Below are 12,500 nucleotides of genomic sequence, written 5' to 3'. Positions count from 1 at the left end.
TGCAGCCAGCGTCCAGCAGCTGATGGTGGGGTGGAGGAGCTGCAGCCAGCCTCCAGCAGCCAGCCTCCAGCAGCTGATGGCGGGGTGCAGGAGCAGCAGCCAGCCTCCAGCAGCTGATGGCGGGGTGCAGGAGCAGCAGGCAGCCTCCAGCAGCTGATGGCGGGGTGGAGGAGCAGAAGCCAGCCTCCAGCAGCTGATGGCGGGGTGCAGGAGCTGCAGCCAGCGTCCAGCAGCTGATGGTGGGGTGGAGGAGCTGCAGCCAGCGTCCAGCAGCTGATGGTTGGGTGGAGGAGCAGCAGCCAGCCTCCAGCAGCCAGCCTCCAGCTAGTGATGGCGGGGTGGAGAAGCAGGCAGCCTCCATCAGCTGATGGCGGGGTGGAGGAGCAGAAGCCAGCCTCCAGCTGGTGATGGCGGGGTGCAGGAGCTGCAGGCAGCCTCCAGCAGCTGATGGCGGGGTGCAGGAGCTGCAGGCAGCCTCCAGCAGCTGATGGCGGGGTGGAGGAGCTGCAGCCAGCGTCCAGCAGCTGATGGTGGGGTGGAGGAGCTGCAGCCAGCGTCCAGCAGCTGATGGTTGGGTGGAGGAGCAGCAGCCAGCCTCCAGCAGCTGATGGCGGGGTGCAGGAGCAGCAGCCAGCCTCCAGCAGCTGATGGCGGGGTGGAGGAGCTGCAGCCAGCCTCCAGCAGCCAGCCTCCAGCTAGTGATGGCGGGGTGGAGAAGCAGGCAGCCTCCATCAGCTGATGGCGGGGTGGAGGAGCAGAAGCCAGCCTCCAGCTGGTGATGGCGGGGTGCAGGAGCTGCAGGCAGCCTCCAGCAGCTGATGGCGGGGTGGAGGAGCTGCAGCCAGCCTCCAGCAGCCAGCCTCCAGCTAGTGATGGCGGGGTGGAGAAGCAGGCAGCCTCCATCAGCTGATGGCGGGGTGGAGGAGCAGAAGCCAGCCTCCAGCAGCTGATGGCGGGGTGCAGGAGGTGCAGGCAGCCTCCAGCAGCTGATGGCGGGGTGCAGGAGCAGCAGGCAGCCTCCAGCAGCTGATGGCGGGGTGCAGGAGCTGCAACCAGCCTCCAGCTGGTGATGGCGGGGTGGAGGAGCTGCAGCCAGCCTCCAGCAGCCAGCCCCCAGCAGCTGATGGCGGGGTGGAGGAGCAGAAGCCAGCCTCCAGCAGCTGATGGTGGGGTGCAGGAGCTGCAGCCAGCCTCCAGCAGCCAGCCTCCAGCTGGTGATGGCGGGGTGGAGGAGCAGCAGCAGACAGCCTCCAGCAGCCAGCCAGCCTCCAGGAGCTGATGGCGGTGTGTGGGAGCAGCAGCCAGCCTCCAGCGTTCAGCCAGCATCCATCAGCTGATGGCGGTGTGAAGGAGCTGCAGCCAGCCTCCAGCAGGTCATGGTGGGGTGGAGGAGCAGCAGCCAGCCTCCAGCAGCTGATGGCGGGTTGCAGGAGCTGCAGCCAGCCTCCAGCAAATGATGGCGGGGTGCAGGAGCTGCAGGCAGCCTCCAGCAGCTGATGGCGGGGTGCAGGAGCAGCAGGCAGCCTCCAGCTGCTGATGACGGGGTGCAGGAGCTGCAACCAGCCTCCAGCTGGTGATGGTGGGGTGGAGGAGCTGCAGCCAGCCTCGAACAGCTGATGGCAGGGTGCAGGAGCAGCAGCCAGCCTCCAGCAGCTGATGGCGGGGCGCAGGAGCTGCAGGCAGCCTCCAGCAGCTGATGGCGGGGTGCAGGAGCAGCAGCCAGCCTCCAGCTGGTGATGGCGGGGTGAAGGAGCTGCAGCCAGCCACCAGCAGCTGATGGCGGGGTGAAGGAGCTGCAGCCAGCCACCAGCAGCTGATGGCGGGGTGGAGGAGCTGCAGCCAGCGTCCAGCAGCTGATGGTTGGGTGGTGGAGGAGCAGCAGCCAGCCTCCAGCAGCTGATGGCGGGGTGCAGGAGCAGCAGCCAGCGTCCAGCAGCTGATGGTTGGGTGGAGGAGCAGCAGCCAGCCTCCAGCAGCTGCTGGCGGGGTGCAGGAGCAGCAGCCAGCCTCCAGCAGCTGATGGCGGGGTGCAGGAGCTGCAGGCAGCCTCCAGCAGCTGATGGCGGTGTGCAGGAGCTGCAGCCAGCCTCCAGCAGCTGATGGCGGGGTGCAGGGGCTGCAGGCAGCCTCCAGCAGCTGATGGCGGGGTGCAGGAGCTGCAACCAGCCTCCAGCTGGTGATGGCGGGGTGGAGGAGCAGCAGCCAGCCTCCAGCAGCCAGCCTCCAGCTGCTGATGGCGGGGTGGAGGAACAGAAGCCTCCAGCAGCTGATGGCAGGGTGCAGGAGCAGCAGCCAGCCTCCAGCTGGTGATGGCGGGGTGGAGGAGCTGAAACCTGGGTCGGACCTGGTCTGCAGCAGGGCCCATTACCACTCAGAAGCTGATGGCAGTGTGTGTTTAGGTCCCTGCGGGGTGGATGAGCTGAAACCTGGGTCAGACTTGGTGTGCAGCAGGGCTCAGCACCCTCCAGAAGCCGATGACAGTGTGTCTTTAACTCCCTGCCTGGTGGGAGAGCTGAAAGCTGGGTCGGACCTGGTCTTTAGCAGAGCTCAGCAGCCTCCAGAAGCTGATGGCAGTGTGTGTTTCATCCCCTGCGGGGTGGGAGAGCTGAAACGTGGGTCGGACCTGGTCTGCAGCAGGGCCCATCACCATCCAGAAGCTGACGGCGGTGTGTGTTTAAGTCCCTGCGGGGTGGGAGAGCCATAACCTGGGTCGGACCTGGTCTGCAGCAGAGCTCAGCAGCCTCCAGAACCTGATGGCAGTGTGTCTTTAATCCACTGCGGGGTGCAGGAGCTGAAACCTGGGTCGGACCTGGTCTGCAGCAGGGCTCAGCAGCCAGCAGAAGGTGACGGCAGTGTGTGTTTAGTTCCCTGCGGGGTGCAGGAGCTGAAACCTGGGTCGGACCTGGTCTGCAGCAGAGCTCAGCAGCCAGCAGAAGGTGATGGCAGTGTGTGTTTAAGTCCCTGCCTGGTGGGAGAGCTGAAACCTGGGTCGGACCTGGTCTATAGAAGAGCTCAGCAGCCTCCAGAAGCTGATGGCAGTGTGTGTGTTTTGGTCCCTGCGGGGTGCAGGAGCAGGAACCCGGGTCGGACCTGGTCTATAGCGGAGCTCAGCAGCCTCCAGCAGCTGATGGCAGTGTGTGTTTAATTCCCTGCCTGGTGGGAGAGCTGTAACCCGGGTCGGACTTGGTCTGCAGCAGGGCCCATCACCATCCAGAAGCTGATGGCAGTGTGTCTTTAATTCCCTGCGGGGTGGAGGAGCAGAAACCTGGGTCGGACCTGGTCTATAGCAGAGCTCAGCAGCCTCCAGAAGCTGATGGCAGTGTGTGTTCAAGTCCCTGCGGGGTGGGAGAGCTGAAACCTGGGTCGGACCTGGTCTATAGAAGAGCTCAGCAGCCTCCAGCAGCTGATGGCAGTGTGTGTTTAAGTCCCTGCGGGGTGGGAGAGCTATATCCCGGGTCGGACCTGGTCTATAGCAGAGCTCAGCAGCCTCCAGCAGCTGATGGCAGTGTGTGTTTAAGTCCCTGCGGGGTGGGAGAGCTGAAACCTCGGTCGGACCTGGTCTATGGCAGAGCTCAGCAGCCTCCAGAAGCTGATGGCAGCGTGCCTCTAAGTCCCTGCCTGGTGGGAGAGCTGAAACCTGGGTCGGACATGGTCTGCAGCAGGGCTCGGCAGCCTCCAGCAGCTGATGGCAGTGTGTCTTTAAGTCCCTGCCTGGTGGGAGAGCTGAAACCTGGGTCGGACCTGGTCTATAGCAGAGCTCAGCAGCCTCCAGCAGCTGATGGCAGTGTGTGTTTAAGTCCCTGCCTGGTGTGAGAGCTGAAACCTGGGTCGGACCTGGTCTATAGAAGAGCTCAGCAGCCTCCAGCAGCTGATGGCAGTGTGTCTTTAAGTCACTGCCTGGTGGGAGAGCTGAAACCTGGGTCGGACCTGGTCTATAGTAGAGCTCAGCAGCCTCCAGCAGCTGATTGCAGTGTGTGTTTAAGTCCCTGCCTGGTGGGAGAGCTGATATCCGGGTCGGACCTGGTCCACAGCAGGGCCCATCACCCTCCAGAAGCTGGTGGCAGTGTGTGTTTAAGTCCCTGCGGGGTGCAGGAGCAGAAACCTGGGTGGGACCTGGTCTGCAGCAGAGCTCGGCAGCCTCCAGCAGCTGATGGCAGTGAGTGTTTAAGTCCCTGCGGGGTGGGAGAGCTATATCCCGGGTCAGACCTGGTCTAAAGCAGGGCCCATCACCCTCCAGAAGCTGGTGGCAGTGTGTGTTTAAGTCCCTGCGGGGTGGAGGAGCAGAAACCTGGGTCGGACCCGGTCTACAGCAGAGCTCAGCAGCCCCCAGAAGCTGATGGCAGTGTGTGTGTGTGTGTGTGTGTTTAAGTCTCTGCCTGGTTGGAGAGCCGATACCTGGGTCGGACCTGGTCTGCAGCAGGGCTCAGCAGCCTCCAGAAGCTGATGGCAGTGTGTCTTTCATTCCCTGCGGGGTGCAGGAGCAGAAACCTGGGTCGGACCTGGTCTATAGCGGAGCTCAGCAGCCTCCAGCAGCTGATGGCAGTGTGTGTGTTAAAGACCCTGCGGGGTGGGAGAGCTGAAACCTGGGTCGGACCTGGTCTGCAGCAGGGCTCAGCAGCCCCCAGAAGCTGATGGCTGTGTGTGTTTAAGTCCCTGCGGGGTGGGAGAGCTGAAACCTGGGTCGGACCTGGCCCGCAGCAGGGCCCATCACCCTCCAGAAGCTGATGGCGGTGTGGGTTTAAGTCCCTGCGGGGTTGAGGAGCTGAAACCTGGGTCGGACCTGGTCTGCAGCAGGGCCCATCACCATCCAGAAGCTGATGGCTGTGTGTGTTTAAGTCCCAGGGGGGTGGGAGAGCCATAACCTGGGTCGGACCTGGTCTGCAGCAGGGCTCAGCAGCCTCCAGTTGCAGATGGCAGTGTGTGTTTAGTTCCCTGCGGGGTGCAGGAGCTGAAACCTGGGTCGGACCTGGTCTATAGCAGAGCTCAGCAGCCTCCAGAAGCTGATGGCAGTGTGTCTTCAATTCCCTGCGGGGTGCAGGAGCTGATACCTGGGTCGGACCTGGTCTGCAGCAGGGCCCATCACCATCCAGACGCTGATGGCAGTGTGTGTTTAAGTCCTAGTGGGCTGCAGGAGCTGAAACCTGGGTCGGACCTGCTCTATAGTAGAGCTCAGCAGCCTCCAGAAGCTGATGGCAGTGTGTCTTTAAGTCCCTGCGGGGTGGGATAGCTGAAACCTGGGTCGGACCTGGTCTGCAGCAGGGCCCATCACCATCCAGACGCTGATGGCAGTGTGTGTTTAAGTCCTAGTGGGCTGCAGGAGCTGAAACCTGGGTCGGACCTGCTCTATAGTAGAGCTCAGCAGCCTCCAGAAGCTGATGGCAGTGTGTCTTTAAGTCCCTGCGGGGTGGGATAGCTGAAACCTGGGTCGGACCTGGTCTGCAGCAGGGCCCATCACCCTCCAGAAGCTGTTGGCAGTGTGTCTTCCATTCCTAGTGGGGCAGGGGAGCAAAGACCTGGGCAGAGGAGCGCCTGTCTGCATCCGATCCGGCCCCTCAGCAGCCCGCCGTGAGCCTTAGAGAACCCCCCCCCCCCCCAGCGGGCTCCAGGAACCGGGCCCTGCGTCGGACCCAGCTCAGTAAGGCCCTCCCTCGGGCCCTGCAGCAGGTGGCCCCGTCTATGCAGTCGAAAACCCCGCGAAAATCGGTGTAGAAACGCCCGAGAGGCGTGGTGCGGTTCCCCCGGCCGGTACCGGGTCCGGACCGGTCCGGAAGTCCACCCAGAACACTGCCTGGGGCTTCTGGGCGGCTCCCCAGGCGCAGGCAGTCGAAAACCGCGTGAAAATCGGTTCAGAATTGACAAAACGGCGACCTCGTCGCTCCAAAAACTAAGTCCAAACTAAGCCTTTCGCTTATCGCTTAACGCTTAAGGCGGTCGGCCTTATGGCCAGTAAATGAAAAGTGCCTGCGCCCCTGGAGGTTTTGGAAGGTGCGAGCGATGACCATGCTCGGGTTAGTAGGTGAGGCCATCGGAAAACCAGCGTGAGTTGGCGGGTTTGGGTGGCAATCTATTCCAGGCAGAGTCGACTATCTCTGGGCATCAATTTTGGGATTTTTCCGGCTCTGGTTCTGGGAGAAACGCAGGGGCAAAGTGCACGAGCCGCGGCCGATTTTGGTGGCCTGTCCCTGGGCACAAAGTCTGAGGAGTGTGGGCCTGGTTCTCCGAAAAATACCAGTCTGCTGGAGCTCACTCCCATGGCTCCAGGGGGCACGGCACACCCCCCGGTAGCCGACCAAAGTGCTCTACTCGGGCCAGACTCGGACCCACGACCCGGGGTGAGAACCACAACTACTGGTCATCCTTTTGACCTCCAGGGGGCGCGGCAGAGCCTCCCCAGTCCGACGCAAGTGCCCCACTTGGGCCATACTCAGACCCACGGCCCGGGGCGAGAACCACAACTACTGGTCATCCTTTAGACCTCCAGGGGGCCCGGCACAGCCTCCCTAGACCGACACAAGTGCTCCACTTGGGCTGTACTCTGACCCAAGTCCCGGTGCGAGAACCACAACTACTGGTCATCCTTTAGACCTCCAGGGGGCCCGGCACAGCCTCCCTAGGCCGACACAAGTGCTCCACTTGGGCTATACTCTGACCCAAGTCCCGGGGCGAGAACCACAACTACTGGTCATCCTTTTGACCTCATGGTCATCCTTTAGATCTCCAGGGGGCCCGGCACAGCCTCCCTAGGCCGACACAAGTGCTCCACTTGGGCTATACTCTGACCCAAGTCCCGGGGCGAGAACCACAACTACTGGTCATCCTTTAGACCTCCAGGGGGCACGGCACACCCCCCGGTAGCCGACCAAAGTGCTCTACTCGGGCCAGACTCGGACCCACGACCCGGGGTGAGAACCACAACTACTGGTCATCCTTTAGACCTCCAGGGGGCCCGGCACAGCCTCCCTAGTCCGACACAAGTGCTCCACTTGGGCTATACTCTGACCCAAGTCCCGGGGCGAGAACCACAACTACTGGTCATCCTTTAGACCTCCAGGGGGACCGGCACAGCCTCCCTAGACCGACACAAGTGCACCACTTGGGCCATACTCTGACCCAAGTCCCGGGGCGAGAACCACAACTACTGGTCATCCTTTTGACCTCATGGTCATCCTTTAGACCTCAAGGGGGCACGGCAGAGCCTCCCTAGTCCGACACAAGTGTCCCACTTGGGCTATACTATGACCCAAGTCCCGGGGCGAGAACCACAACTACTGGTCATCCTTTAGACCTCAAGGGGGCACGGCAGAGCCTCCCTAGTCCGACACAAGTGTCCCACTTGGGCCATACTCAGACCCACGGCCCGGGGCGAGAACCACAACTACTGGTCATCCTTTAGACCTCCAGGGGGCCCGGCACAGCCTCCCTAGTCCGACGCAAGTGCTCCACTTGGGCTGTACTCTGACCCAAGTCCCGGGGCGAGAACCACAACTAATGGTCATCCTTTAGACCTCCAGGGGGCACGGCACAGCCTCCCTAGTCCGACACAAGTGCTCCACTTGGGCTATACTCTGACCCAAGTCCCGGGGCGAGAACCACAACTACTGGTCATCCTTTAGACCTCCAGGGGGCACGGCAGAGCCTCCCTAGTCCGACACAAGTGTCCCACTTGGGCTATTCTCTGACCCAAGTCCCGGGGCGAGAACCACAACTACTGGTCATCCTTTAGACCTCCAGGGGGCACGACACAGCCTCCCTAGTCCGACCCAAGTGCTCCACTTGGGCTATACTATGACCCAAGTCCCGGGGCGAGAACCACAACTACTGGTCATCCTTTAGACCTCCAGGGGGCACGGCACAGCCTCCCTAGTCCGACACAAGTGCTCCACTTGGGCTATACTCTGACCCAAGTCCCGGGGCGAGAACCACAACTACTGGTCATCCTTTAGACCTCCAGGGGGCACGGCACAGCCTCCCTAGTCCGACACAAGTGCTCCACTTGGGCTATACTCTGACCCAAGTCCCGGGGCGAGAACCACAACTACTGGTCATCCTTTTGACCTCATGGTCATCCTTTAGACCTCCAGGGGGCCCGGCACAGCCTCCCTAGGCCGACACAAGTGCTCCACTTGGGCTATACTCTGACCCAAGTCCCGGGGCGAGAACCACAACTACTGGTCATCCTTTAGACCTCCAGGGGGCACGGCACAGCCTCCCTAGTCCGACACAAGTGCTCCACTTGGGCTATACTCTGACCCAAGTCCCGGGGCGAGAACCACAACTACTGGTCATCCTTTTGACCTCATGGTCATCCTTTAGACCTCCAGGGGGCCCGGCACAGCCTCCCTAGACCGACACAAGTGCTCCACTTGGGCTGTACTCTGACCCAAGTCCCGGTGCGAGAACCACAACTACTGGTCATCCTTTAGACCTCCAGGGGGCCCGGCACAGCCTCCCTAGGCCGACACAAGTGCTCCACTTGGGCTATACTCTGACCCAAGTCCCGGGGCGAGAACCACAACTACTGGTCATCCTTTTGACCTCATGGTCATCCTTTAGATCTCCAGGGGGCCCGGCACAGCCTCCCTAGGCCGACACAAGTGCTCCACTTGGGCTATACTCTGACCCAAGTCCCGGGGCGAGAACCACAACTACTGGTCATCCTTTAGACCTCCAGGGGGCACGGCACACCCCCCGGTAGCCGACCAAAGTGCTCTACTCGGGCCAGACTCGGACCCACGACCCGGGGTGAGAACCACAACTACTGGTCATCCTTTAGACCTCCAGGGGGCCCGGCACAGCCTCCCTAGTCCGACACAAGTGCTCCACTTGGGCTATACTCTGACCCAAGTCCCGGGGCGAGAACCACAACTACTGGTCATCCTTTAGACCTCCAGGGGGACCGGCACAGCCTCCCTAGACCGACACAAGTGCACCACTTGGGCCATACTCTGACCCAAGTCCCGGGGCGAGAACCACAACTACTGGTCATCCTTTTGACCTCATGGTCATCCTTTAGACCTCAAGGGGGCACGGCAGAGCCTCCCTAGTCCGACACAAGTGTCCCACTTGGGCTATACTATGACCCAAGTCCCGGGGCGAGAACCACAACTACTGGTCATCCTTTAGACCTCAAGGGGGCACGGCAGAGCCTCCCTAGTCCGACACAAGTGTCCCACTTGGGCCATACTCAGACCCACGGCCCGGGGCGAGAACCACAACTACTGGTCATCCTTTAGACCTCCAGGGGGCCCGGCACAGCCTCCCTAGTCCGACGCAAGTGCTCCACTTGGGCTGTACTCTGACCCAAGTCCCGGGGCGAGAACCACAACTAATGGTCATCCTTTAGACCTCCAGGGGGCACGGCACAGCCTCCCTAGTCCGACACAAGTGCTCCACTTGGGCTATACTCTGACCCAAGTCCCGGGGCGAGAACCACAACTACTGGTCATCCTTTAGACCTCCAGGGGGCACGGCAGAGCCTCCCTAGTCCGACACAAGTGTCCCACTTGGGCTATTCTCTGACCCAAGTCCCGGGGCGAGAACCACAACTACTGGTCATCCTTTAGACCTCCAGGGGGCACGACACAGCCTCCCTAGTCCGACCCAAGTGCTCCACTTGGGCTATACTATGACCCAAGTCCCGGGGCGAGAACCACAACTACTGGTCATCCTTTAGACCTCCAGGGGGCACGGCACAGCCTCCCTAGTCCGACACAAGTGCTCCACTTGGGCTATACTCTGACCCAAGTCCCGGGGCGAGAACCACAACTACTGGTCATCCTTTAGACCTCCAGGGGGCACGGCACAGCCTCCCTAGTCCGACACAAGTGCTCCACTTGGGCTATACTCTGACCCAAGTCCCGGGGCGAGAACCACAACTACTGGTCATCCTTTTGACCTCATGGTCATCCTTTAGACCTCCAGGGGGCCCGGCACAGCCTCCCTAGGCCGACACAAGTGCTCCACTTGGGCTATACTCTGACCCAAGTCCCGGGGCGAGAACCACAACTACTGGTCATCCTTTAGACCTCCAGGGGGCACGGCACAGCCTCCCTAGTCCGACACAAGTGCTCCACTTGGGCTATACTCTGACCCAAGTCCCGGGGCGAGAACCACAACTACTGGTCATCCTTTTGACCTCATGGTCATCCTTTAGACCTCCAGGGGGCCCGGCACAGCCTCCCTAGACCGACACAAGTGCTCCACTTGGGCTGTACTCTGACCCAAGTCCCGGTGCGAGAACCACAACTACTGGTCATCCTTTAGACCTCCAGGGGGCCCGGCACAGCCTCCCTAGGCCGACACAAGTGCTCCACTTGGGCTATACTCTGACCCAAGTCCCGGGGCGAGAACCACAACTACTGGTCATCCTTTTGACCTCATGGTCATCCTTTAGATCTCCAGGGGGCCCGGCACAGCCTCCCTAGGCCGACACAAGTGCTCCACTTGGGCTATACTCTGACCCAAGTCCCGGGGCGAGAACCACAACTACTGGTCATCCTTTAGACCTCCAGGGGGCACGGCACACCCCCCGGTAGCCGACCAAAGTGCTCTACTCGGGCCAGACTCGGACCCACGACCCGGGGTGAGAACCACAACTACTGGTCATCCTTTAGACCTCCAGGGGGCCCGGCACAGCCTCCCTAGTCCGACACAAGTGCTCCACTTGGGCTATACTCTGACCCAAGTCCCGGGGCGAGAACCACAACTACTGGTCATCCTTTAGACCTCCAGGGGGACCGGCACAGCCTCCCTAGACCGACACAAGTGCACCACTTGGGCCATACTCTGACCCAAGTCCCGGGGCGAGAACCACAACTACTGGTCATCCTTTTGACCTCATGGTCATCCTTTAGACCTCAAGGGGGCACGGCAGAGCCTCCCTAGTCCGACACAAGTGTCCCACTTGGGCTATACTATGACCCAAGTCCCGGGGCGAGAACCACAACTACTGGTCATCCTTTAGACCTCAAGGGGGCACGGCAGAGCCTCCCTAGTCCGACACAAGTGTCCCACTTGGGCCATACTCAGACCCACGGCCCGGGGCGAGAACCACAACTACTGGTCATCCTTTAGACCTCCAGGGGGCCCGGCACAGCCTCCCTAGTCCGACGCAAGTGCTCCACTTGGGCTGTACTCTGACCCAAGTCCCGGGGCGAGAACCACAACTAATGGTCATCCTTTAGACCTCCAGGGGGCACGGCACAGCCTCCCTAGTCCGACACAAGTGCTCCACTTGGGCTATACTCTGACCCAAGTCCCGGGGCGAGAACCACAACTACTGGTCATCCTTTAGACCTCCAGGGGGCACGGCAGAGCCTCCCTAGTCCGACACAAGTGTCCCACTTGGGCTATTCTCTGACCCAAGTCCCGGGGCGAGAACCACAACTACTGGTCATCCTTTAGACCTCCAGGGGGCACGACACAGCCTCCCTAGTCCGACCCAAGTGCTCCACTTGGGCTATACTATGACCCAAGTCCCGGGGCGAGAACCACAACTACTGGTCATCCTTTAGACCTCCAGGGGGCACGGCACAGCCTCCCTAGTCCGACACAAGTGCTCCACTTGGGCTATACTCTGACCCAAGTCCCGGGGCGAGAACCACAACTACTGGTCATCCTTTAGACCTCCAGGGGGCACGGCACAGCCTCCCTAGTCCGACACAAGTGCTCCACTTGGGCTATACTCTGACCCAAGTCCCGGGGCGAGAACCACAACTACTGGTCATCCTTTTGACCTCATGGTCATCCTTTAGACCTCCAGGGGGCCCGGCACAGCCTCCCTAGGCCGACACAAGTGCTCCACTTGGGCTATACTCTGACCCAAGTCCCGGGGCGAGAACCACAACTACTGGTCATCCTTTAGACCTCCAGGGGGCACGGCACAGCCTCCCTAGTCCGACACAAGTGCTCCACTTCGGCTGTACTCTGACCCAAGTCCCGGGGCGAGAACCACAACTAATGGTCATCCTTTAGACCTCCATGGCAACAGGGGGATGTCAGACCCCAGCTCATCCCAGGTTGATGCCTCAATAGTAGCTTAGGGTCACGGCAGTCCCACCGTGATCCACCCTCTTGTCCTCTCTCCACAGGATGACCAGAGTGTCGTGTTTATTTTCAAAGTGTCCTCGTAGGATGACCATGAGTGCAGGAAAATTTTCAAAGTCCCTCTGTCGGATGACCATGAGTGCAGAAAAAATTTCAAAGTCCCCCCTTGGGATTACCAGACGTTCGAGATTTCGGCTGAAAAATTTTCAAAGTGCTGCCGAGAGCCTGCGCTAGTTGCTTAAGGCTTGAGGAGATCCGCCTTATGGTAAGTAAACGAAAAGTGCCTGCGCCCCTGGAGGTTTTGGAAGGTGCGAGCGATGACCATGCTCGGGTTAGTAGGGAAGCTCATCGTCGAACCAGAGATGGGTAAGGGGCGAACTGGCAGATGTCTTCCCACCGTCGAGCAGCATTCCGGGCTTCACATCGGAGGGCTCCAGCCGGCCCCGGTTCCGAGA

The sequence above is a fragment of the Nothobranchius furzeri genome, chromosome 19 (assembly GCF_043380555.1).
Source record: "Nothobranchius furzeri strain GRZ-AD chromosome 19, NfurGRZ-RIMD1, whole genome shotgun sequence".
NCBI lineage: Eukaryota > Metazoa > Chordata > Actinopteri > Cyprinodontiformes > Nothobranchiidae > Nothobranchius > Nothobranchius furzeri.
This window is presented reverse-complemented; position numbering follows the sequence as displayed.